The sequence below is a fragment of the Sus scrofa genome, chromosome 4 (genome assembly GCF_000003025.6).
Source record: "Sus scrofa isolate TJ Tabasco breed Duroc chromosome 4, Sscrofa11.1, whole genome shotgun sequence".
NCBI classification, from domain to species: domain Eukaryota; kingdom Metazoa; phylum Chordata; class Mammalia; order Artiodactyla; family Suidae; genus Sus; species Sus scrofa.
The window spans coordinates 107,241,497-107,267,192 of record NC_010446.5 but is presented as its reverse complement, the minus strand read 5'-3'; the positions used below and the strand labels follow the sequence as shown (position 1 = coordinate 107,267,192).

At 45.5% G+C, this 25,696-nt stretch overlaps 1 long non-coding RNA gene across 2 annotated transcripts in view; it reads left to right on the top strand.

Moving 5' to 3' along the window:
• LOC110260343 overlaps positions 1–25,696 on the top strand; it is a 131,843-nt gene that overhangs the window by 80,981 nt on the left and 25,166 nt on the right. For both annotated transcript variants that reach the window (XR_002343502.1, XR_002343501.1), the window contains exon 3: positions 17,601–17,781. This is a non-coding gene — a long non-coding RNA (uncharacterized LOC110260343). The remainder of the gene's footprint in view (positions 1–17,600; positions 17,782–25,696) is intronic.

Below are 25,696 nucleotides of genomic sequence, written 5' to 3'. Positions count from 1 at the left end.
GTCTGCCTTAAGTACAGGTTAGGAGAATGATAGCATGTTTGTCACCTATTTACCATTTTGGTAGAAGACCATTGACATTTGAAAATTTAGAATTTGTAGTTTGAGCCACTTACCAACTTTCCTAAAAACCTATGATGTATAGTAATTTGCAAGTTTTATTGCAGGATAAATTTTATGTATATTTGAGGAAGAATTACTGTTCTACTTATATCTTACTGCCGAGACCAGCTCAGCAGGTTGGGGCTGAAGAACGGGTGCTATGGAACTTAAGGGAAAAAAAGTTAACATAAAACAAGACACAGAGACATTTATCTTAAGTAAAGGTGGGAACCGGGGGACTCAAGGTCTCAGGGACCAAGAGCCCTGCCTCAAGAAACCACACTGCTTTTATTATGCTCTTGAGGATTACATCAAGTGAAAAGGGGGTTGTGGGTGCAGGATATAGGGTTTTCTTTATTATTTTAAAAGTCACTTAGCTGGTAAATGGTTAAACTTTTTACTCTAAACTATAGGCATTTAAGAATCATTAGTATTTGAGTTAGCTATTTATGCACAGCATTTCAGAGAATCCTCACTGTGTTTCTGCATGCCCATTTGCGGCAACCCTGTGTGCCTAGGTTTGCACCTTGGTTCTCTTTTCTAATGCACATTCTGCTAACGACCACTCGACCACTCGACCACTCGTAAACCACTTGGCCATGAGGTTCCTCTTTCTCTTATTCTTTAGAGGACATATCATGCTTGTGCAAAGGGTGTTCCAATCTGCACAGGTACAGCGTGCCTAGACCAATGTATTACGTCCTCATTCAGCTGACCCCGTGAATAACCCATGCCCTTAGGTCTTTGTTCTTAAGCTTAAGTCATTTACCATCACTGTGACTGTTTCTCACGCAGGAAGACGGGACAGAGTAAGGAAGGACAAGATGGAGTTTTCAGCAAAGAGGCTAAGAAAATATTAAAAAAAACATGTCTCACAACATCTTACTACACAGCAATTATCCCAAAACTTTGTGGCTTGAAATAATTTTATTATACTTAAGGATTCCGTGGACCAAGAACTTGAAAACGGCACAAGAAGGACAGCTTTTATCTGTTTTACAAAGTCTGGGCCCTTATTTGAAAAGACTGGAAGACAGAGTGATTCAATGGTTGAGGACAGAAACCTCCTAAAGGGTGGCTCACTCACATGTCTAGTGATTACTGCTGGCTTTCAGCTAGAATCTCAAGTCCTCACCTGGGGCTGGTGGCCAGAACTCTTCCATGTGTGGCTGCTTGTGCTTCCTTACAGCATGGCGGATAGGCTTCAAGGGAACCCAGAGGAAGCTCTATTCCTCTGAGGACCTAGCCTCAGAAGTCACATCATTTAATAGGCGCCGTATTCATAAACTCTCCAGATTCAGCAGGAGGGAACATAGATCCCACTCTTGATGGGAGGAAGGCCAAAGTCACAGTATAAGAAGAGGCTGTAGGATGGGGGATATTGATGCAGTCATTTCCAGAAAATACAATCTGTTGGAGTCCCCTAGTTGGTGAATAAGCTAGCCACTTTATCTTAATACATTTTGTATTTTTCCTCTTTTCTCTCAATAAGTACTTTCTTTGAGTAATAAAAGTTTGATTTATTTGTGAAAAATGGTTAACAGTGAGAGATGAAACAATTAAGGAAAACTTAAACATTCTTAAATCACCGTATAAAAACCTGTACAGTAAACCAATGATCAGGAAATTAAATTCAGAAGAAAGTCATTTACCTTTACGTACATTGTAGTCTTTGCAAATATTAGGCTTTTTCATGGTCTCTGGAAGTTTCCCTGAGTAATACCACAACATTGACAGACCACAGATATCCACTGAATTTAGGGTTTCTCACCACTCACATTTTGGGCTGGGCCATTCTATGTGGTGGGGGCTGTCCTGTGCACTGTAGGATATTTAGTAATATCTCTGGCCTCTACTCCCCCCTCCCAGTCGTCAAAACCAAAAATGTCTCCCCGGATCGCCAGATGTCTCCGGGGGAGGAGGGTGTGTGTGTGTGCAAAATTGTCCCCAGCTAAGAACCATTAACCTAACTCGAATATATGGAGCTGCAAAAATATTCTTCAGAATCCGTTTCCCAGGTTACTCTTGTAGGGTCTGCATGGGTTTATTACAAAACTTTGTGGCTTAAAATAATTTTATCTGCGAACTGTGTGGAAGCACTTACAGTTCTCAGTCACTGAGCCTGTTTCATCCATTCGAATTGTTTAATCTCTAGTAAAGTGAGTCTTTCCCGGTTAACAGCATAAACCCTTCTTCTACAGTTTAAGACTAGAGGGTTGAGTCAGGGGAACCATTTCAGTGAAGGGGAGGAACTGGCTCCCCCTACTGGAGAATGAGTGGGAGTGCCGTGCGTCCGGGGCTGTGAGCGCAGCTGTGCACTCTCCCCCATCACCCACCCTGCACAACCTGCCTCTCCCGCTTTCCAGGGAGAAGGCGTGAGTGGAAAACAAGTCTCCCCTAAAGAGTGGTGTGGGGAGTTCCCGCTGTGGCTCAGTGGTAAGAAACCTGACTAGTATCCATGAGAATGTGGGTTTGATCCCTGGCTTTGCTCAGGGGGTTAAGGATCCAGCATTGCTGTGGCTGTGGTGTGGGCCGGCAGGTGTAGTCTGATTCAACCCTAGCCTGGGAACTTCCATATGCCATATGTGCGGCCCTAAAAAGCAAAAAAAAAAAAAAAAAAAAAAAAAAAAAAAAAAAAATCAGTGTGGTGACTACTCTGTTTCTAACATTTACAATTTCCTAGGGGCTGATGGTGTACAATGAGAGGAAGGTGTGAAAATAAGCAAGGGTTTCTGCCCTGGGGTGTTGCAGCACCTAGGCTGCAGGGTGCAGAATGGAGTGCAACATCTTGCCCACAGCTTGGGTGGAGGGAGGTTCCTGGAATTGATGACCCTGAACCTGAAATCTTGTCCATATACTCACCGGCATATGGATGTGCTTGAATTTAGGGGTTGGCTGACAATAGAGGTGAGGACAGACAGTTCTCAATTGATAAGTAAGTTAATTCTGAAAGTAAATTAGTTCAAATTTGTCATGAATCTCCCATAGGAAAACGTATATATATGCTCGTTATGTCCCCAGATCTGTGGACACGAGCCTGCTTTACTCTTCAGGGCCGTGCGGTGGCACTTAGCACATAATCACCATTTATAACAGTGCTGCTAGGGAAAGCTGCTTTCAGATTCCAACATGGGGTGTCAGGAACAGATAGAGCGTGTGTGTACTGCTTCTCCTCACTGCAGGCCAGCCAAAAGCTCTCCCTCCAATTCCTCTTTAATTTAGCAAACTTTCACTGAGCACCTATCATACATCAGATGAGATGTAGATGCTGGAGATTCAAAGAAAAAGCAGCCCCGCTTTTAAGGAGCTTAATTCTCAGCCCATGTCACTCACTGTTTCTGTACACACCTTGCAAGTAGGGAGGGCAAAGACCCCCTTTCCAACCTGGAGGTGACCCCCATAGGGGGTAGGGAGAGGCTAGGGCTGGAGCTCCTGTAGGAGAAGGTGAGGAGGGGGATAGATCTTGGAACTTACGTTTGCATTTTCTGTTTTGTTTGTTTGGTTGGTTTTGGTTTTGGACTTTTAGGGCCACACCCATGGCATATGGAAGTTCCCAGGCTAGGGTCAAATCAGAGCTGTAGCTGCCAGCCTACAACCACAGCTCACAGCAATGCTGGATCCTGAACCCACTGAGCAACGCCAGGAATTGAACTTGCATCCGCATGGGTATGAGTTGGATTTGTTTCTGCTGTGCCACAAGGGGAACTCCCATTCTCTGGTTTTGATCGGAGTCCCTGACTAGTGTTCCTATCCTTCCTAATAACCAACCACTGTAGCTCAGAAGGTAATTTCAGTTTCTCCGCTGTCTTCCAGTCCCTGAAAAACAGAGTCAAATATTTTGGGAACGTTTTCTAAGTAGCAGAATAAAACCCATTAGCCCATTGCCCCCAGAGAATAAGAATAGATGTGGCCTAATGTGCAGAAAAATGTCATTGCAAAGCACATGCCAAGGGTTTGGGCATTGCAGTGTGAGAAATGCCTGGGCAATGGTACCCTCCAAGTCCACTACCAGGTAAACTCTCCCAGAGGTCATGGAAGAAAAGGCTTACAGATCCTGTTGAGATGCACTAATAACCCAGTTTATTAAATCCATTTAAAACTTAAGCGAATGGGAAAAGGGACAAGTTAGCACACTTAGGGTAGGGTACAAGGCAGGTGGAAGGACCACTCTCTCTGACCCCTGGTTGTGCGTGCAATCCCTTTCTCAGCTCCATCAGCCTTGCCCAATGATGGAGAGGTTTTGAGAACCAAAGAAGAGGTTTGCAGTAGTTAATTGCATGTGTCAACGTGGCTGGGCTACCATACCCAGATGTTTAGTCAAACTACTGTAGACGTTTCTGTGATGGAATATTTTGGAGGAGATGACCATTTAAATCAGTAGCCTTTGTGTAGAGCAGATTGCACTCCATAATTTGGATGGGCCTTGTCCAATCAGATGAAGGCCTGAACAAAAAGGCAGGCCTCCCCAGGGAGGGAATTCTGCTAGAAGACTGCCTTCAGATTCAAACCACAACTGGGTCTCCAGCCTGCTGGCCTCCTCTGCCGATTTTGGACTTGCCAGCCTCCATATATGATTACATGAGCCAATTCTTTAAACTAAGTCTCTCTCCACATATCTATACATCTATATATCTATATATCTCTCTATATACAAATACACATATATGTATGTATGTACACACACACACACACACACACACACACACACACATTGTATTTGTTCTGTTTCTCTGGAGAACACTGATTAATACAAGGTTGAGCGCAGGGCCTCAACCTGGAGGCAGTACACACACGCTCTATCAGTCACAGGGCCCAGGACACCTGGCCGGTAGATACAGCTCACTGATCAGACTGCTCCGTGGCCAAGAGTTTTATCTTCATTTCTAGGGCAGAGCACACATGAGGCTGAAGTGGGACCAGTACACAGTTGGGCGATCTGGGAATGATTTAGCCCTGTCGGCGTGACACGCTTTGTACCTTGCGATTTGGTCTCTCCATCCCTGTCTATCTACAGGGAACGCTCTTCTTCATTCCATGCTTCCAGGTTCATTCTGTGCTTACAGATTCCTGACTTAATGTCTGTTTTTAATACGTCTTATGTGCTTTGCTCATAGTTCATAAGCTATTTGCTTCCTATCTCTGCTGAAGACTTCTTATGAGTTGTGCCCATCCTGTTTGTTTCTCTTATCTTCTGTAGCAGAATTGAATATCAGCACACAGGACAGCAAGGTGTGTTCTGACTGCCTAGAAGCCAGGTTGGGGGTGGGGGAACAGCACCCGGGATGTACACTGCTCTGCATGGTAATGGCTGGACGCAGGGCGGACAGGGATCTTCGGGGATTACATTGCATTTAGAGCAGTGATTGCCTCCCTGGATGTGGCTCGGAAATGTTAGCAGTGTTTCTTTAGAGAGTGCATTTGTATCTAACGATGGTTACCCTACTGATGAACAAGAAGAACCTGAGCTCTGTGCCAGCCATTCGACAGGTGCTCTCAGACCCGGGTGCTGGGTCACCCATTACCCCTTCCCCACAGCCCCGCCCCCATCCCAGTTCCACCAAGCACAGCCAACTTTGGCTAAAGGGCTGCCAGGAATTACCATGTTCATCTAGGGGGAGGAGGAGGATGCATTCAAGGGTGAAACCGGCTCTGCAGGTCGGAAAAGGGACTCCCTAAAGAGGAGAACAGATATTTGCACTGTGGCCTGGAAGAGGAGGAGCTGAGGGCAAGGGAGCAAGGGGAGAAATTCAAGAGCCCCGGTGGGGACTTCTGATGCAGGTTGGACTCCTCTGAGGCTGTACTCTTGGGTCAGGAGGAGACTCACCAAGTGAACAGATTTCTCCTCTGATGTCATAATTCCTCTTGTCTCCAACCATGCAGATAAATCTGACATGACAAGGACCTTTGGTATAGTGGTGAGGGTGGGGTGGAGCATCAAGAGACGGGACAGAAAAGGGGAGGGGAGCCTGCCTCACCGTCACCCCCCTGCGACTGCCCTGGGGAGGGAGGGGTGCCCTCCCAGGGGACCTCTGCCCAGGAGATCCAGGCACAGATGTCAGCAGAGATGGGAATGGAAGAAGCTGCACGTTTCTGGGGTGAAGGGAGACAGATGTCCTCATTCTTTTTTTTTTTAATCTTTTTGCCATTTCCTGGGCCGCTCTCGCTGCATATGGAGGTTCCCAGACTAGGGGTCCAATCGGAGCTGTAGCCGCCAACCTACGCCACAGCCACAGCAACATGGGATCCAAGCCTTGTCTGCCACCAACACCACAACTCACAGCAATGCCGGATCCTTAACCCACCGAGCAAGGCCAAGGATCGAACCCGAAACCTCATGGTTCCTAGTCGGATTCGTTAACCACTGAGGCACGATGGGTACTCCAGATGTCCTCATTCTTAAACACTACACCACAGCTCACCAGAGCCAGATCTGAGCCGCGTCTGTGACCTACACCACAGCTCACCGCAACGCCGGATCCTCAACCCACTGAGTGAGGCCAGGGATCGAACTCGCAACCTCATGGTTCCTAGTCGGATTCGTTAACCACTGTGCCACGACGGGAACGCCCAGATGTCCTCATTCTTAAACGCAATGAACTTACATACCTTAGCAACACCTTTTGAGCTTCTCTTTAGGCCAATTCCTTTCTCTCTCCTCCTCCTAGAACCCATAAGGAGAAAGGAAAACAAAACAAAACACATATACACACACAGACGCCAATAGTGGTTGGTCTTAGACTACACAGAGGGCTGAAGTGGGACTCATCTGTGCATTTGAGCAAAGTCAAGCTCAGTGGGACCACTAGGCATTTTAGCACAGAAAGAAGATGAGGCCTCACCTGGCGGCCTTCCCTCCGCCCAGCTGACATTCGTCCTGCCGCAGATGGCCCATCCCTCCCCGGGGAAGCCCCATGTGTCCCCTTCCTCCCCTGCTGCATTTACCCTTCCCCACCGTCTCCCCTACTGCCTTGTGGTTGGCCAGTGATCAAGGAGCAAGTCTTACTACTGAGTGCCGTGCTTAGCACACACACAGTCAGCACTCAGAAATAGATTTGTCCAACGAAGAAGCAAATGCTCCAGCATCAGGCCAGCTGGAGTGGGATAAGCAGCCGGGCCTGCGGCTGGGAGGCCCAGGCAGCGTCAAGGGCAGCCGTGTGTGGGGTAAGGAGCAAAGGAAAGAATCTCTGCCAACGTCCCAGAGAACATGTAGATCACGTTGGGAGCTACATCTATTAAAGAATAAGAATTCCAGCTCTGATGTGGAGAGACAGGCAATCTTATTAAGCACCAAATGTCAGTTCTCAAATATTTACGCACATCTTGCCATGAAACATGTTTTACCACCAGGGAACCTAAGGAAACTCCATGCTTGCCGTGCACACCGTTGCCAGAGCATTGGTCCTGAAACCTGCTCAAAAGCATCAAACACAGGGTTTGTTTACTGTTTGTGGTCACAACATTTCTGAGGAGCTGATGAAAGCTATGGTCTTTTTCCTTGAAAAACATGCCCAAATTTAAATGCAATTTTGCAAAAAGTTGTGATTATAGAGCGTGGTAATTGCAGCCCTTATAGAGGGTTATAGAGGTTGGTGTGTTTTTTTTTTAAAAAAACTGCTAATCCCTAGAAGGAGCCGGAAAAAGATCGAACAATAGCCTGTGGGGTAGGTGGGGGCTGTGGTGGAGTGACAGGTTCCAGCACCTTCTGCTCCCTGTGTGGTGATCTCCCGTGGCCTCGGCTAAGACCTTCCATGCCCCCCGCCTCACCCCCCACTCTGCTTCTTTCTTCTCTGTTTTCTCACTGCTCCGGCCACTCTGCTCTCTTTCCCACACCCCAAACACACTTTGTACTTTCCCACCTTTGAACCTAGAGTCAGAGGTCCTAAAGTTCCTTCTAGGTGTCCCCAGGGGCAGGAGCTGGGCTCCCACAGCCAGGGCCATCAAAGGCGTAGAAGCAGCCACAGCCTGCTCTGCATCATCGTCCCACCCTCCTCACCTGGCCGCGCAGCGCCACCCTCTGACCTGGTGTGGTCTCTTGGCCTCTCTGACTCACCCCTGCCCTTGGACTAGCATTTCCTGCTCTCCCCCACCCCTCATGGCTCAGATTTCTGGAAATTTCTGCTCCAGAGCCTACCAGAGCCAACAGGGTTTGACCCCAGGCTAGAGCTCAGCTTTTGTTTCTTGACTTATTCATTTAATCAAAAACAAGTCAGGCCTGGCTGGGTGTCCCCGAGCTTGGACCTGGGTGCTGCCTCAGAGCCCCATCTTGGAGGGGTGGCGGGCAGCTGTACCCTGGGAGCCACACCAGAGAGTCACCTGCCTGGTGTTGGCCGGTAGGAGGTGACTTCTAAGATGAGGCCTGAGGGGCAAGGCCCGGACGATGTTCCAAAGAGAAGAAAGACTGTGGGCCACGTGGGAGGCCAGACGACAGGGCAGCGTGATGGCCTGGGAGGAAACCCAGGATGTCTAGACTCCAGAGTGTGTGTAGGGAGAGAAACTGAGGGCCAGGATGAAAGGTTCTGTCTCTACTCTCCCCCGAAGGCAGGAGAAGCCACAGAAGGGGAGGCGCAGGCTGGTCAGACGCCTCCTCTCAGGCCAAGCTCTCCAGCAGCAATTGTCCTGTTAAGGCTGCCGCCCCTCACTCTGTCCCTTAGGCTTTGGGCCCCCGCAGCACCAGCTACCAGACCCGGTCTCCCAGCTCCACCCGCCCCGCACACAGACTCCTTGTAGAAGAGCTTGGTGTGTTTTTTAAACCCTGCTAATCCCTAAAAGGAGCCAGAAAAGGATCAAACAATAACCTGTGGCTGGGTGGGGCCTGTGGTGGAGTGACAGATTCCAGCACCTTCCACTCCCAGGCCCCACCCCTAGTCTTGACTCTCTAGGTCCTAAACAGTCTCCCTTCTCTCTTATTCCTTGGGGTGGGCTTGATATCCCCTTCACCAAAAACAACCCCTCATTCTCTCACACGCTGCGGAGAAGTGGCTCACAAAGTTTTTAATTTCTGACACTAGAGAGACATGTTCACAGTATGGCCCAGCAGGTGCACACACACAGACACACACACACACACAGACACACAGACACACTCACACACGTGCACATGCATGCGCACATATGCGAAATAAATTTCCTGAAACAATATTAGACTTGCTACAAATGATGCCCTCTGATATTTTCTATTCTAGTCTAGCCCATTTCTTCTTTTTCCTTTTTTTTTTGAGGGGTGTAAGGGGGACCAGTCTTGACCCACTCAATTGACTTCTTTATCCAGTACAGTCTGAAAAGCATTGCTTAGCAGGACAGGCTGAGACCTTCCCAGAGTGTTCCCCGCTCCAGCCCGGGCAAAATCCACATGAAGCCCCAGCTGCCCCTGGTCTTCAAGGGATATTTTGAGTTTTAAGCTGCTTCCTGGGCCTCAGCTGAGAAATGTTCCCCTTTGGTCACTGCCTCAAATGGTACAGATCCTAGAAACAGGTTAGATCTGGGTGTGGTTCCACCTGGGGTCTGCAGGTGGGTGAGACCAGCACAGGGCAAAGGAGCAGGCTGTGTTGTCCCTGCCCACCAGCACTGACAGCAATAATGACAGGAACATTGGCTGAGGTTGGCCAGACCCTGCCGGGCTTGGTCTCACTCAGTCTTCCCCATGGCCTCTGAGTTGGGTCCTGTCCCCATGTCACAGAGTGCGAAAGAGAGCCCAGAGGGCCCAGCGAGGTGGCAGCACTAATGAGAGCACTGGCCTCGTCTGCTGGACCCTGGAGCCCAGGCTTTGACAAACCTGAGTATTCTGGGTGCGCCCGCTCATCTAAAGGTCACCTCTCATTTCGCTTAGAATGTTGTCTTAATCTCTTCTGGCTGTTGTGACTCAGCACCATAGACGAGGCGGCTTATAAACAACAGAAACTTATTTCTCACAGTTCTGGAGGCTGGATCAGGGTGCCAGGTTCTGCAGAGGGCCCTGGGCTTTTCTTCCAGGTAGCAGACTGCCCACGAGTTGTCCCTCCCACCGCAGCAAGACGGCCGGCGGGCACGCTCTCTGAGATCTCTTACACAAGGGCACTAATCCTATTCACGAGGGCTCCACCCTCGCAACCTGATTGCGTCCCAAAGCCCCGCCTCCAAATGCCATCACAGGGCAGGGTCAGGACTTCTGCCTGTGAGTTTGAGGCAATAAAGCATCGAATCCATAGTAGGTGCATCTATTTCTCATGTCGCCTTGTCTCTGGGATTCCTCACGTTTCACTCTCAGAGGATTAGTGGGTCCTTGAAATGGCCGAACAAGACCTTCAATGTGTGTTCTTCTGGCCATCTTCTCAAAGTGGTTCTTGACCCACTGACCCATCTTGCTGAGCTGAAACCTCTGAATATAAATATGTTTGCTCAGCAGTGATGGAGTCAAGTGTGTATGGGGTGGGGGGAGGCAGAACAATAGGAGAGATTGTCTGTCTGCAGGTCCCTGTGGGACAGGAAATTCACGTGGGAGGGAGATGTTTGCAACTGCAGTGAGTGGGTGACGGGGGTGGGGGCTGGGCAGAGCCACTTCCTGGTCTATAAATGAGGACTTGTTCTAGACTGGGCTTCTCAGAGCCCTGCAGGGTTCGACAGAGACACCCTGAGGCTCTCCTACCATCCCCTCAGACTTTAACCTGCAGCTCTTCGCTCCTTTTTTGGGGGGAGGGGAAAGGAGACAGCCTCTGCTACTTAAAAAAGTGGGGTGAGAAGGAAAACACTAGGCCCATGCGAACTGAGGAACATTCTACAAAATTCCTGACCCGCATTTCAAAATCTTCAAGGTCATTCAAAGTAGGGAAAACCTGAGAAATTGTCACAGTCAAGAGGACACTCAGGGGACATGATGACTCAGTGTAATGGGGTATCCTGAATAGGATCCTGGAACAGGGAAAGGACGGCAGTCAAAAACTAAGGAAATGGGAATAAAGTGTGGACATGAGTTGATAATGGTATATTAGTATTGGTTCATTAATTGTGACCAAGATACTAAAGTAAGACGCTAATAATAGGGGAATCTGGGTGTGGGGATCAGGAAGGGAACTCCGGCCTATCTTTGCAACTATTCTGTCCATTAAAATCTATTCTAAAATTTGGCACGTATTTAAAAGTTGCTGTCAGCTGCTAAGATCCTTCCCTATGGCCGGGCAGGGGGCCTGGGAGAGAGGCAGGTTTCCAGAGTTTCCGAGCATGGAATCCAGGTGTGTGTGCACCGTGCCTGAGCCCTGAGGAACTGCGGTGGGATATGATCTCAACTTGACCTTGGGGCCCTGCCCTTGGTGTCTAACCAGAAAGGAGGCTACCCTTAAGAGTGGAGTGAGCATCCTGGAACTATACGTGCGACACACTTTCATCTCTTTCCTTTTTTTTTTTTTTTTTTTTTTTTTTGCCATCGAACGTCAACTAGGACCTCAAAAGTAACTTGAGCTCAGGGTCCCACCAAGACTGAGCTGAGGGTCCCATTGCCAGCTCCTTACCTTCATAGCTGTTCCTTGTCCTGTGTCCTGGTAATGGTACCATCTTTCTCCTGTCACCTGTGCAGTGGCGCACAAGTCATTTCCCTTTCTCACCTCCCATGTCCAATCAATCATAGCATCCTGACCACACCGCCCCGTACTGCTGGTCTCTGCCCACCCTCATCACCCTCACTGCCACCCTCCTTAGCCTCTCCCACCGCACTCTTGTAAAAATAACCAATCAGTGTCCAGTTACCAACGCTTCTAATCCAATCTTAAAAAAAATTATGATGTAGACTCACAGACATAGAAAACAAACCTATGGTTACTAAAGGTGAAAAAGTTGGGGAGGAAAAAATTGGGACTTGGGGATAAACAGATACATGCTATTATATATTACAATAAACAACAAGGTCCTACTGTACAGCATAGGGAATTATACCCGCTATCATCTGATAACCCATAATGGAAAAGAATCTGCAAAGACTATATCTATATACGTACAACTAAGTCACTGTGCTGCATACTTGAAACCCTATAAATCAATTACTTCAATAAAATTTTTGAAAAAAGAAATTCATGCTAGGAAAGATAGAAGGTTAAATATAAAAACATACTAAAACATGCAACTATTGGAGTTTCTGTTGTGGCTCACAGCAAAAAACCCAACTAGTATTCATGAGGATGCAGGTTGGATCCCTGGCCTCCCTCAATGGCTTAAGAATTCAGTGTTGCTGTGCGCTGTGGTGTAGGTGGAAGACGTGGCTTGGATCCCATGTGGCTGTGGCTCTGGCCTAGGCCGGCAGCTGCAGTTCTGATTTGACCCCTAGCCTGGAACCTCCATATGCCACAGGTGTGGCCCTAAAAAGGCCAAATATATATATTTCATTATGATGAAATATATTGGGCAAACCAAAAGGTACAGATAATAATGTAAGAAACTCACTTCCTAGCCCCAGACACAAAACCTTCCTGATAAGATAAAGCTCTCTGTGGACCCAAGTCTGACTCATTCCCCACCCTCCACCCTCTTCCTTTCCTGTTCTCACACATCTTATCTTTTTCCTTCTCAGCCTGGCCTGCTCTGACCACCCAAGGTGCTATTACAAGCAAGCCATACCCTCCTTCTCAGCACCCTTGTCTTCTTTTACCTCTGCTCTTTTTTCATAGTATTTTAGCGTATAGTGTCAACACAGTGTATATTGATTGATTTATTGTATCCATATTAGTTTGCAGGGACGGCCGCCACGAAATACCACGCAAGTCTGTTTTCTCGTAGTTCTGGAGGCCAGAAGTCCAAGGTGTTGGCAGGTTTGGTTTCTCCGGAGGCCTCTGTCCTTGGCTTGCATGTAGTGTCTCTCTCTCTGCCCTCGCATAGTCTTTCCTCTGTGCCCCTCACCTCTTGTCTCTTGTGGGTCCAGTTTCTTCTTCCGGTGAGGACACCAGTCAGATTGGACGAGGCCCACTCTATCCCCCAGTTTTAACACGATCACCTTTTTAAAGACCTTGCCAAATATAGTCACATTCTAGAGTACAGGGAATTAGGGCTTCAACCTGTGGATCTGGGGGGGACATAGTTCAGCCCATAACAATATCTATTGTTTATTTTCTGCCTTCCTTCTCTGCATTGTATGCCCAGTATTATTTTGTCCGTTTTATTCATGGGCAAATCTTAAGAGCCTAGCCCTGCTCTGGGCACAGAGTAGGGCCTTGGTAAGTATTTGTTGAATTGAATTTTCACCTTGACTCTGACATTTAAGATAATGTTAACTGGAATCATTGCTAGAAGTTACCTTTATTTTCTTTCTTTTTTTTTTTTGTTTTGTTTTGCAGTTTTATTTTTTATTACTCAATGAATTTATTGCATTTATAGTTGTACAATGATCATCACAATCCAATTTTATAGGACTTCCAACCCACAACCCCAGCGCTTTATTTTCTTTCTGACTCCAGTGGAAGCGGTTTTAGAGTTTGACCATTAAATATGATTATGTTTGCTTCAGTATTTTAGTAGATGTAGCTTTGATCAGATTAAGGAAGTTCTCTTTCTCATTTGCCAAGAGTTTTCATGTGAATTTTATTGAATGCTTTCTCTGCATCAGCTGAGATGATCGTGTAGGGTTTTTTTTTTCCCTTTAATCTGTTAATATGGTGTTTTACGGAACTAGATATCCTTGTATTCCTGGGATAACATGGCAGGGTTTTAATCAGGCGATTAACATGATCTGATTTACATTTTGCAAAGTTCACCCTGGCTGCTGTGTGGAGCAGGCCTTGTAGGGAGCGAGAGTGAAAGCAGGAAGCTCAGCCAGGAGGCTATTAGAGTCATCTGGGCCAGAGAGGGCAGTGCAGGTGGACATGCAATCGGGGGGAGGATTAGGAATATATTTTAGAGATAAGCCCGGCGCACTCGCTGACGGATCTGAAGGCAGCAAAGGGGAGAATTGAGGATGACTGTGAGGTTTTGGTGTGAGCCCCTAGGGGGTCCCACTTAGTGGAGAACTTAGGGAGGGCAGGGATCAGGGATTCAGATGCCTATTGGACCCCAAGTGGAGACGTGGAGCAGATAGTGCGTGGCAGCTCAGAGCAAGGGAGGGAGGTCCTTAAAGCTATGGCTTCCAATGCCGTCCCCAAGGGGGAGAGTGACACAGAGAAGAGGAGGGCCCAGGACCAGTCTCAGAGCCAAGGGCCAGCAACGGAGCCTGAAAAAGAGGAAGGCTGAGGTGGGAGGAGAGGGTGATGGCTAACGCAGGACCTGTGGGCTCTGCAAGTGCTGCTGAGACATGGAGGAAGGTGGGGCCAGCGGTCACCAATGGATTTTATTAAATCAGTATTTCCAAATGTCATTTTATGGAGTTCCTGTCATGGTGCAGCAGAAATGAATCCGACTAGGAACCATGGGGTTGCGGGTTCGATCCTGGCCTCACTAAGTAGGTTGAGGATCCGGCGTTGCTGTGAGCTGTGGTGTAGGTCGCAGATGCGACTTGGATCTGGCATTGCTGTGGCTGTGGTGTAGGTTGGCAACAATGGCTCTGATTGGATCCCTAGCCTGGGAACCTCCATATGCCGCAGGTGCAGCCCTAAAAAAAAAAAAAAAAAAAAAGCCAAATGTCATTTTATGTGCTCAGCTATGGGAGGGAAAAGCCAAGGACCATTTGCACGTGGCACTGAATAAGCCACCCATGTCCTCAGCCTCAGTACGATTTTCTGGGGACAGAAAGGGCAGTTTTTCTAAGCACCTCCTCCCGGAGAGAGCATCTCTGGGTTCGCCTCCAGGTCAGCAGATCCCAGCGCTTCTGGGGGTGTGACAGCGCATTGAATTTGACGTTGTCTGACTCACAGAGCTATGAGTGCAAGTTTCTACACACACTGAACTCATCCTCAAGGTCAAGCACCCTCGAGGGCTGTGGAATGAGTTCACAGAGGGGAGCGCCACCTCACCTCTGCCCCGAAGGTTCATTTTAAAAATTAAACTGAATTTAAATTGCCTTGATGGAGGCAGTTTCACGACACACCCTTTGAGATAACATTTACAAATCACATTAGGAATCCTCACTGTCAGATGCCAGAACAGTCGCTGGCACAGGTTCCCTGCAGGCATGCAGGTTGCAGAGTCCAGAAAGACAGGACGTTAATGTCTTAACTGGGCGGCACTGGAGCTTCATGTTGCTGCCTCTGGGATTCAGGTTTGGTCGAGAAGTGGTAAGGGCCTCCTCTCAACCATGCTCATTCCGTTGTTGTGATTTCAACAAGCCCTGCCTTTCTTAAACAACCAAGATGGTTCTCAACAAAGGTAATTTTCTGCTCCTCCGGTTCTATTCAATTTATCTTTTAAAAAGCAATTAGTATCCCTTTAGAGTTCTTCTATGCTTGACTAATTGTGCCTTAGTTCAAGAGTTAAGGCTTCTCTCTATTCATTTAGGCAACTACAGTAATATCTAATTAAAGTCCAGACCAGACAAAAATGCGTATTTTGGATAAGGCTCTCCTTAGTTTTTTAAGTATTTAAATTTCCACTGGTGGGGGAGGAGGGTCCATTTTTATTTGAAGGCATTCTTGAGAAGGGTGTATTTCGAATTAACTGAATATCAGAGGAATTGCAAAGTAGCACAGCTAGAGGACTTAAAAGTGCAGTAAGAAAAATTCCACTACTCACTTTAAGCTGGCCCATAGGCCCCAAAGTATCAGAAACACCATGTAGCTTGTATTTTTCCTTTGTAAACCACACTGCTTGTTTACTTAAGCCTGGTAAGGCAATCTGGAATCACCAACACACTGACCCAATTAGAGAGGTCCTTTTACATTGTAGACAGCTTTAGAAACATTCCAGGTGTTGTGGAAAAACAGCTGGCCCTGGTATGCTCCTTGTTTCCAGGAGAGAGACCGGTGGAAAGAGAATCATAGAATTTTAGAGCTCAGATGATCTTAGAACAGAGTCACCTATAATTTTATAGGCCAACAAACTCATTAATGGCAAAGGCAGGGTTTGATAGTTGATCATTTTATTCCCAGCCCATTTTTCCACTGGAGTGGTGGTTCTTGACCATAACCAGTTGGAATCACCTGAGGAGTTAAAGCAAAAACAAAACAAAAACAAAACCTTCCCCAGAGACAGAGATTTAATTGGTCTGGGGAGCTGACTGGGCATTGGGTTATTTATTTATCTATTTATTTTCCACACTGTGATCTATGGAGGTTTACCAGGCTAGGGGTCGAATCAGAGCAGCAGCTGCCAGCCTCCGCCACAGCCACAGCCACACTGGATCCTTAACCCCCTGAGTGAGGCCAGGGATCAAACCCACATCCTCTTGGATACTAGTCAGGTTCTTAACCCACTAAACCACAATGGGAACTTTGTCATTGGGGTTTTTAAATACTCCTTTTTCCCACTCTGGGTAGTAGAAGGAGGAAAAAAGGCAACTGAGTTGCAAGGCACATACTACAGATTTACAAGGTATTATTTGCTCTAATCCCCTTGACCTCACACCTATCCCTGGGATGAACCCTGAGTTAAAAAAAGCTCTTATTGCAATTCAACCCCCAGACTTTCTTTTCCATTTACAGCCTATAGTGGTCTTTTCTTCTTTACGTAGAGAGGGCCTGGAACAGATTTCTCCTTGGCTCCTGAGCTGGTGTGTTCATTTGGTAAACGGAGAATGGCTTGCAGAAATCTAGAGGCTGTGAAAGCCAAAAGAATCATCTCATCTCCTAGGAACCAATTAGAATTCCTGAATGGCAAAACTCCCATAAAAAAACCCCAAAACCACCAAGCACTCCAAAAAGGCACACTCAGAATTACTGTGGAACTTTCCACCGAAGAGATAAGGCAGGGAGGTCCTGGGCCGGTTTGGCAGAAAGTTGGGCAGCTGCTTGGCACTAAGCAGAGAGGAGATAGGGTGACCACCAAAATCCAACACCGTGACATAACCTGCGGCAGGCGGAGACATAAACACACACCGTGGATTGATTTTGGCAAAGGTTTCCCATTATTTTTTTCTGTCAGAAGCCAGCTGAAAAACCAGTGGCGGCCCAAGTCCAAAGTTGAACTGATAAACCTCTCACTCAGTTCTGCTGCCTTGTCTCAGTTGTGGGGGGTCCAGCCCCTAGCCTAAAGGATGAAGGGCCCTGGACACTAAGCCCCACCTGCTAACCTTTCCCAATGATTCGGGTAAACTATTCACCTGATGAAAGTTTCCTCTGTTCAACTGAGTGGTGAGAAATAAAAAGCAACTCAACCTGCCCAACTGGTTCTGAGACCTGAAACTGGTCCAGCTCCTTTATATAATAAATAACCCGGGACGCCAGTCCCAGCTCCGCTCCACTCCCTGTTCACAGCAACACCCCCTCCCCCCACCCCGAGAGATCTGCCTCTCTCGAACAAATCTGAAAGACTTCAGGGTGGCTCAATTTTCTTCGGGATCCATAGGAAAGCAAGCAATTTTAAAAGAAGCGTTTTGTAGTAACAAAGACAAGGGTAGAGGGTCTAAGTGAATGACAATCATGGAAACAGCCAATTAACTGGTAAATCCCTGTTATCCGCAGGCCGAACCAGGAATGAGTGCGGGAGGAGGAAAAGCAGCTGCAGCCCAATTACTCAGTAGCTCAGGTGCCTCAGGAGGATTCTGGCTTCTGGTTTACCGAAACAGATCTACTTTCTGAGAGATCTTGGGGGACCGCTCCACAGAAGTGCAGGCTCTGGCAACTTCCTCCTTTATTGCTGTTGGTAAGTGAGCTAAAATATGCATCTAAGCAAACCGAGAGGTTGGAAGGGTCACAAGCCTCAGAAAACATGCTTTTTTGGAGTTCCCAGTGTGGCCCAGTGGAAACGAATCCAACTAGGAAACCTGAGGTTGCAGGTTCAATCCCTGGCCTCGCTCAGTGGGTTAAGGATCTGGCGTTGCCATGAGCTGTGGTGTAGGTTGCAGACATGTCTCGGATATGATGTTGCCGTGGCTGTGGCATAAGCCAGCAGCTATAGATCCAATTGGACCCCTAGCCTGGGAACCTCCATGTGCCGCTGATGTGGTCCTAAAATGCAAAAAAAGAAAACATGTTTTTTTTGGCATCTGGGGAGGAGAGAAAGGGCGACAACCAGACTCTGCTACTAACCAGATGGAAGAAGCTGCACCCATGCACAGCCCAGCAGCTGGAGGAAAGAGAAGTGCAGAATTGGCACCCACTTAGGAAGTCTTTGGAATCCAACTGATCCTGCAATTAATGAGTTTGGAGAATCCAGAATACTCTGATATAAAATGGGATCCAACAGAAATGATGACCGTTGTGAAACCCTAGGAAGTGGGCATCTGGTCAGGCCCAGGAGATAACTTCTGTTTACAAGTTCTTACCACATTTGCTCTTTCCCATATTTGTTCCATATGGAGAGCATTTTCCAGCTTCAATTCCTGATCAAAATAAAAAATCAGTAAATACCTAGTGAGGGTTTGTGGGCTCCCTAGAGCAGATTCGATCAATCTGGTCCTGGACTCTCTGGGTCAGAATCACCTGAGCTTCTTGTTTAAAAGATCCCCACCCCCACCCCCATCTAGAATCAAAATCTCCTTGATGCCTCCAAACCTGCACATTTTTTTTTTTTTAATTTAAAAAGACTTTTCAGGAGTTCCCGTCATGGCTCAGCAGAAACGAATCTGACTAGCATCCATGAGGACACAGGTTCGATACTTGGCCTCCCTCAGTGGGTTAAGGGTCCGGTGTTGCCATGAGCTGTGGTGTAGGTCACAGACGTGGCTCAGATCCCACATTGCTGTGGCTGTGGCGTAAGCAGGCAGCTGCAGCTCTGATTCGACCCCTAGCCTGGGAACTTCCATATGCAGCAAGTGTGGCCCTAAAAAGACTAAATAAATAAATAAAAATAAAAGGACTTTTCAAACTGTTTATCCTGAACATGTTAAACATACACAGCATTAGAGAGAACAGTAGAATGGACTCCATGGACCCACCTACCACTCAGCTTCCATAACTATCAACATTCTGTTTTTCTTAGTTCAGTTCTATCCACTTTTTTGGAGGAGGTGGGTCTGAAATATTTTGAAGTGAATCTAGACATCTTATCTGTTCACCAGTATGTTCCTTTAACAGATAAAGACTTTCAGTTTTTAAAAACATAACCACAGTTCTATCATCACACTCAATAACATTAACTATAATTTAATATTATCAAATTTCCAGGGTAAGTTCAGTTAGTTTTCCATAGTGGTCTCAAAAATATCTTTTTTTTTTTCTTTTTTTTTTTTTGCATTTGGTTAATTGAAATCACGATCCAAAAAGGGCCACAATGTGTTTGGTTGGTATGTCTCTTTTATTTTATTTTCAACTATGCCCGTGGCACATGGAAGTTCCCAGGCTGGGGTTCAAATTCTGGCTGCAGATGTGACCTTTGCCACAGCTGTAGCAATGCCAGATCCTTAACCCACTGCACCACAGTGGGAACTCCAGTATGTCTCTTTTAATTTGTAACCATCCTTCCCCATTATTTTATTTAATTTATTTGTCTTTTTTGGGCCCCACTCAGGGCATATGGAAGTTCCAGGCTAGAGGTTGAATCAGAGCTGTAACTGCCGGCCTACTCCTCAGCCACAGCAATGTGGGATCTGAGCCTCGTCTGCCACCTACACCACAGCTCATGGCAATCCAGATCCTTAACCCATGAAGTGAGGCCAGGGATCAATCCACGTCCTCATGGATACTAGTCAGGTTTGTTAACTGCTGAGCCATGATGGGAACTCCATATTTTAATGCTATTTATTTATTGAGGAATCTGTATCATTTGTTCTGTAGGATCTCCCCCAGGTATGGCAGAGTGTATCCTCACGGTACAGTTTTTGAGATGTTCCCCCATCTCTCTTATTTTTTATAAGCTGACAGAGAGAAGACTGATTAAGTTCAGTATTTGGGGGAGGACTATTCCGGTGGTGAAAAACATTATAGCTAGCTATTAGAATTTTAGTTAAGATTGATCAGTGGGTTTACATACGTGCAGTCTGATCCATCTGTTTTAAAGTTCTGTGTCCACACCTCATTTAATAGTTTTAGCAACCAACTTGATCATTGCCTGGTTCTACTATTTCATTAGCAGTTATAAAATGGTGATTTTGTTTTTTGTAATTCTATCTTTCCTCCTGCCTTTATTTGCCGTGATTCTTCTGTATAGAAGGAATTAACTTCACAAACTATTTGGTTATCAAGAAATACAATCTATACCGAAGAGGCAAGATTAAAGTTTTATTCTTTCCCTTTATGTATTGTTTTTATATTTATCAGAATAATTGATACCTTACTATTCCCCAAAGGTGACCAATAAACTTTTCTTTCTTGGCTGGAGGTTAGGGGGAAGGGAAATTATGGGCTTATAGATTTTTACATATCTGATGTGTTTTAATCCATTGTAGTTGTTACTCTTTTTCATGTCCAAACTGTCTCATCTTTGGCCAGTGGGAGCCACTTCAAGTTGCGTCCTGTATTGCTAGGTGTTTTATTTTGTTTTGTTTGACATGACCCACTGGTCTCCATAATTGCCTTGCTTTCAGGTAGAACAGGATGCCCCGGGCTCATCTACCCCAAACTGTAATTAATCATTTCTCTAAAAAGTCCTGATTCCTTTTATTGGGAAGGGGTATTTAGAGTTTACAATCTGGGATCCAAGAGTGCTAGTTGCTCATCGGTCCTGGGCAAAGAGTTTCCACATATCCTCCATCCGCATTCCCCTGTTATTACCATCTTGTATTAATACGGTATATTTATCACACTTAATGAACCCATATTGATACCTTATTCACATTCACACTCTGTTCAAACTTCTTTAGTTTTTACCTTTTTCTGTTTCCCTTTTCTGCTCTAGGATCCCTTCCAGGATTTTCCATTACATTTAGTCACCATGTTTCCTTAAACTTTCCTTTTCTTGACTTTCTTTTTTTTTTTTTTTGAATGACCCTCATTGAGAGTTTTGAGGAGTAGTGGTCAGGTATTATGTAGAACATCCCTCAATTGTAGTTTGTCTGATGTTTTTCTTGTAATGAGACTACATTGTGTGTTTTGGGGAGGAAGGCCACGTAGGTAAAGGGCCATTTCCATTGTATTACGTCAAGGATCATTTCCATTGTATCACTTTCAACCTCACTTATCACTATTGATGTTAATCTTGATTTCCTGGCTGAGGCAGGGTTTCTCAGGTTTCTCTACTGTAAAGTGACTCTATTTCCCCCTTTCTGTACTATACCCTGTGGAAGTACTTGAAGCCCATGCTTAAGGAGCAGGGAGTTATGCTCCATCTCCTTAAGGTTGGCTATCTGCATGAATAATTTGGAATTCTTTTGCACAGGAGATTTGTCTCCCTGTTTGTTTTTTTATAATTAATTAATTTCATATGGATGTAAAGATATTATTTTATACTTTATGTTATAATCCAATTCTACCTTACTTTATTGCTCAAACTGATCTCCTTTTGGCCATTGGGAGCTTTTCAGTTGGCTTTTGTGTCCTTTTGACATGCCCCCATAATTTTTTTTTTTGAGCAACTTTTTTCTTTCTGGCACTGCAAAATGCTCCAGGCTTATCTTGTATATTTCCTACCCAAGTCCTAGAAATTGGCCACTTTCCCAAGGAGCCCCGGTTCCTTCTGTTAGAGAATGGTATTAGAAACCAAGATCTGGGTGTTAGGTGTGCTTGTTGCTATCGGGGTGTTATTGCTTCTAAGCAGTTGATCAACCAAGGAAATTCATGTATACAAATTAATCTATATAGAGACACATACCTATAAATATTTCTATTTGTAACCATTTGTATCTCTATCAAGCTAAGCATGAGCTTACACTAATATCTCCAACTTTAATTTATTACCACATGGATCATTCTGGCTTCCTCCTCTTGCTTATCTGCAATCTCCCGTTCAAACAGTGAGAAACCAATTCACATATACATATTCACATATCACATACACATACATTCATGTTTCGGTTTGTTTCTAATATTTTCTTTTGGTTTACTTTTGTTTTGGAATTATACAAAATGCTTGGTTCCAAGGTTAAAACTATAAAGCAAGTTGTATTTAGGGAGATCTACCTTCATTCCAGTTTCCTCCCTATTTATTTCTCCCCATTATAAATAACATTTTTTAGTTTATTTTTACATTGTCTCCTTTTCAAAAATAAGCCAGTATGTAAATAGGCATGCTCCTGCCTTTCTTAGACAAACCATGGTGAACCCTACACATTTTTCTTCGCTTGGCTTTATTCATTTAACAATAGATCCTGGAGATCATCCAAAGCACTGCAGAGCAATTCTTCCTCATTCCTGCACAGGACGCTTTTATATGAATGCACCATGGTTATTCAACCAGGCCTCTGTTGATTGACATTGGTTTTTCTCCAGTCTTTTACAGATAGTACTACTGCAAGGAATAGTTTGGACCATACAGCATTTAAGACTTTTGGCAGCATAGCTTTAGGATAAATTCACAAAAGTGGGATTACTGGGTCAAAAGGAACGTACATGTAATATTGCTAGACTGCCAAGTTTCCTTCTCTGAGAATTGTATGATTTTGCACTCCCATTAGCAATGTATGAGAGGTCCCTTTCCCCTATAGCTTTGTCATCAGAATATGTTGTCACACTTTTGGATTTCTGTCTATCTGACAGGTGATAAATAGTACTTCAGTGAGACTTTGTGAGTTTTTTATCATAATGAGGTCCAGCATATTTTTGTACATTTAAATGTCCTTTATATTTGATACTCTGTGAACTCTTGTTTGTTATCTTTCTGTACTAAAGTTGGAGAACCACTGCCCTGGTGAATATAAGAGTAGCATGCGGAGTTCCCACTGTGGTGCAATGGGATCTGTGGTGTCTCTGCAGCTCCAGTGTGTAGGTTCAATCCCCGGCCTGGCACAGTGGGTTAAAGGATCAGGCATTGCCGCACCTGCAGCGTAGTTGCAACTGTGGCTTGGATCTGATCCCTGGCTCTGGAACTCCATAAGCCATGGTGCAGCCAAAAATAGAAGGAAAAAAAAAGCATAGCATCCTTCAGGCCTTGTCCTTGAAGGAATTTATAGAGACTTACCCAAATGATATGCCCAGAATGTCCTACTGTATAGCACAGAGAATTATATCCAATGTCTTGTGATAGAACATGATGGAAGATAATATGAGAAAAAGAAGGTATATATATTCACGACTGGGTCACTTTGTTATACAGCAGAAATTGATACAATGTTGTGAATCAACTCTAATAAAAATTTTTTTAATTCTTAAAAAAAATGATATATCCAAAATGATAACAGGGAAACAGCATGAGTTCAAGTTTTAAAGTTCTTGAGGTGAATTAAATGTTTTAGGAGTTCAGGGAATAGAGACACATATGAAATAATCAGGGAAATCTTCACAGAGGAGGAGGAGCTTGAGCTGGAATGTGAGAGATATCTGGGGTGGCCTAAACAGAGGAGAGGAGGGAGGGAGGAGATGCCTAAAGCAGGTTATGAGCAAAGAATATACGAATGTAGAGAGGAAGCCGTGCGCTTAGCTGTAAGGACTGTGGGCTCTGGAGTCAGACTGCCTGGGTTTCAATTACAGTCTCATCATTTATTACTCAGTTCAGATGCTGCATCTGCAAAATGGGGGAAATAATAATAATAATAATAATAATAATAATAATAATACCTATTTCAAAAGGTTGTTATCAGGATTAAATGATATACTACTTCATGTAATAAATGTCCCATAGAACTTAGCTGTTGTGACAAAGCACAGAAGAACCCGTAACTGCAGTTAAATGTTTTATTTGGAATTGTGGGCAGTTTAGTTGAAAAATAGGTGTGAGCTCAGGTTATAGAGGCCATCAAACTCTATGCTTAGGAGTTTGGTTTTCATCTAACAGGCAAAAGCATTGAAGGACGTTCTTAAAGCAAGAGAAGGGACAAAGTGAACGCTCCTTGCATCTGTGTAACCAGAATGTGAACAGGGAGGGCTCTTGAAATATAATCAGGAAGAGACTTTGTTTTGAACTTCCGCTGTGTCTTAAAAAGTGGGGCAGGTTCTTCTCTTGCTTACCCTTCGAGTCTGTGTAAATCATAACCACCGTCTTAGCTCAGTAATTAACAGTGTGCAGGTCCGTGTCATAATGAGAATTTCAAAGTTGAACCTCATCCTCTTTCCCAGCGAGGTCCTTCTGCAGGAAGGAGGAGAGGGGTGCAGTTTCTCTTTTGCTCACCGACTGCTTTCACCTGCCCTCAGCCTTGTAGCTAAGGATAATTTCTGGCCTCTCTGGTTGAAGGGGGGCAGGGGGTAAGAGCTAAAGGAAGCAGGGAAGTTCTTCCTTGACTAGTATGACCCCAATCTGGCTTCCCTATTTGGGGACCTATTTTAAAGCTGACTCTCTTCTGGGCCTTTTTGTGGGTTCTTGGGTGGCTCCCCTGGGAAGGTTCAACAGCATCTCCTGTGACACAGGTGATGCATTTTCCTCTGAATGACACCCCCTCAACCCCAGTTTCCCAGCAGCCCTCTCTGCAGAGATCTCCAGATGGTTCTCTCAGGCAGAACTCTAAGTGGCTCCACGCCAGCCCTCATCTCTCACGTGACCCACGTGAGTTGATGAGAAATAGCCTCACATTCTTTGCCTGCTCACACCCTGCTCACACCCTGCTTGGACGGGCTGCCAGTGCAGCCAGCGATCCTCTACCCTTGGCCAGCAGCTAGCCAGCCCTTCTGTACCTTTTAGATTTTCCAGGCAGGAGTCAGTCACCAGTCTACGATGCTCCCCTAACTCTGCTGTCACACATCACACTTGCCAAAGCACCCCCCGAAGCCCTTTCCTCTTGACCTGAGGTGAAAGGGGGAGCAGCCTTTCCCTCACCATTGGGGGGAATGGGATTCACAGGTAGGGCACACATTACCTTTTGCACAAATCTCTCAATCTCCATTCTCACCTCTTGAAAGATTAAAAATATGGGCACAGGGATTAAGGATTTTCTCCGTTGCTAACTATGAAATTTGGCCCATCAGTGTTTTTAAGATATAGCACCTCTTGTCTTTTGTTACACTTTTTTTTATTATTATTTAATATACATCTTCTTGCCTTAGCAAAACTGAGATGGAAAAATCCAATTTTAGCACCTATTACATATATATTCCCAGGACAATGCCTAGCCCTGGGGGGTTAAGAGCTGGTGCAGAAGGAAAATGGATCTAGCTGAATTTTGCATGATACACTGGTGTGAGGTGGAAGAAAGACTAGTTTGAATCTGCAGTGATCCGGGAATTTTTTTTTTTAATTGAGTAAATTAGGGATATTTAGCTAGAGAAGAGAAAACTTAGAAGGCTATAATAATTCTCCACACCCTAGGTACAGAAAAGGACAATCACATAGGAAAGAGGAAAGACTTTGCTCATTTTGTCAAAGGAAAATAATTAGAGTGAATAAATTTGCAGAGAAACATTTGGGCTCAATATAAGATTTTTCTAGTATCAGTGGCACAAGAGCCTGTTCCTGTAGCTATTGTCCTGTTACGCCGGGAATGTGCAAGCAGATGCTGGATTCTCTCCACCCACCAACCTCCCACTGTAGACTTCCCCACCCAATGAAATGACACCATTGTCCACCCATCGCTTGAGCCAAAACCTAGAGGTCATCC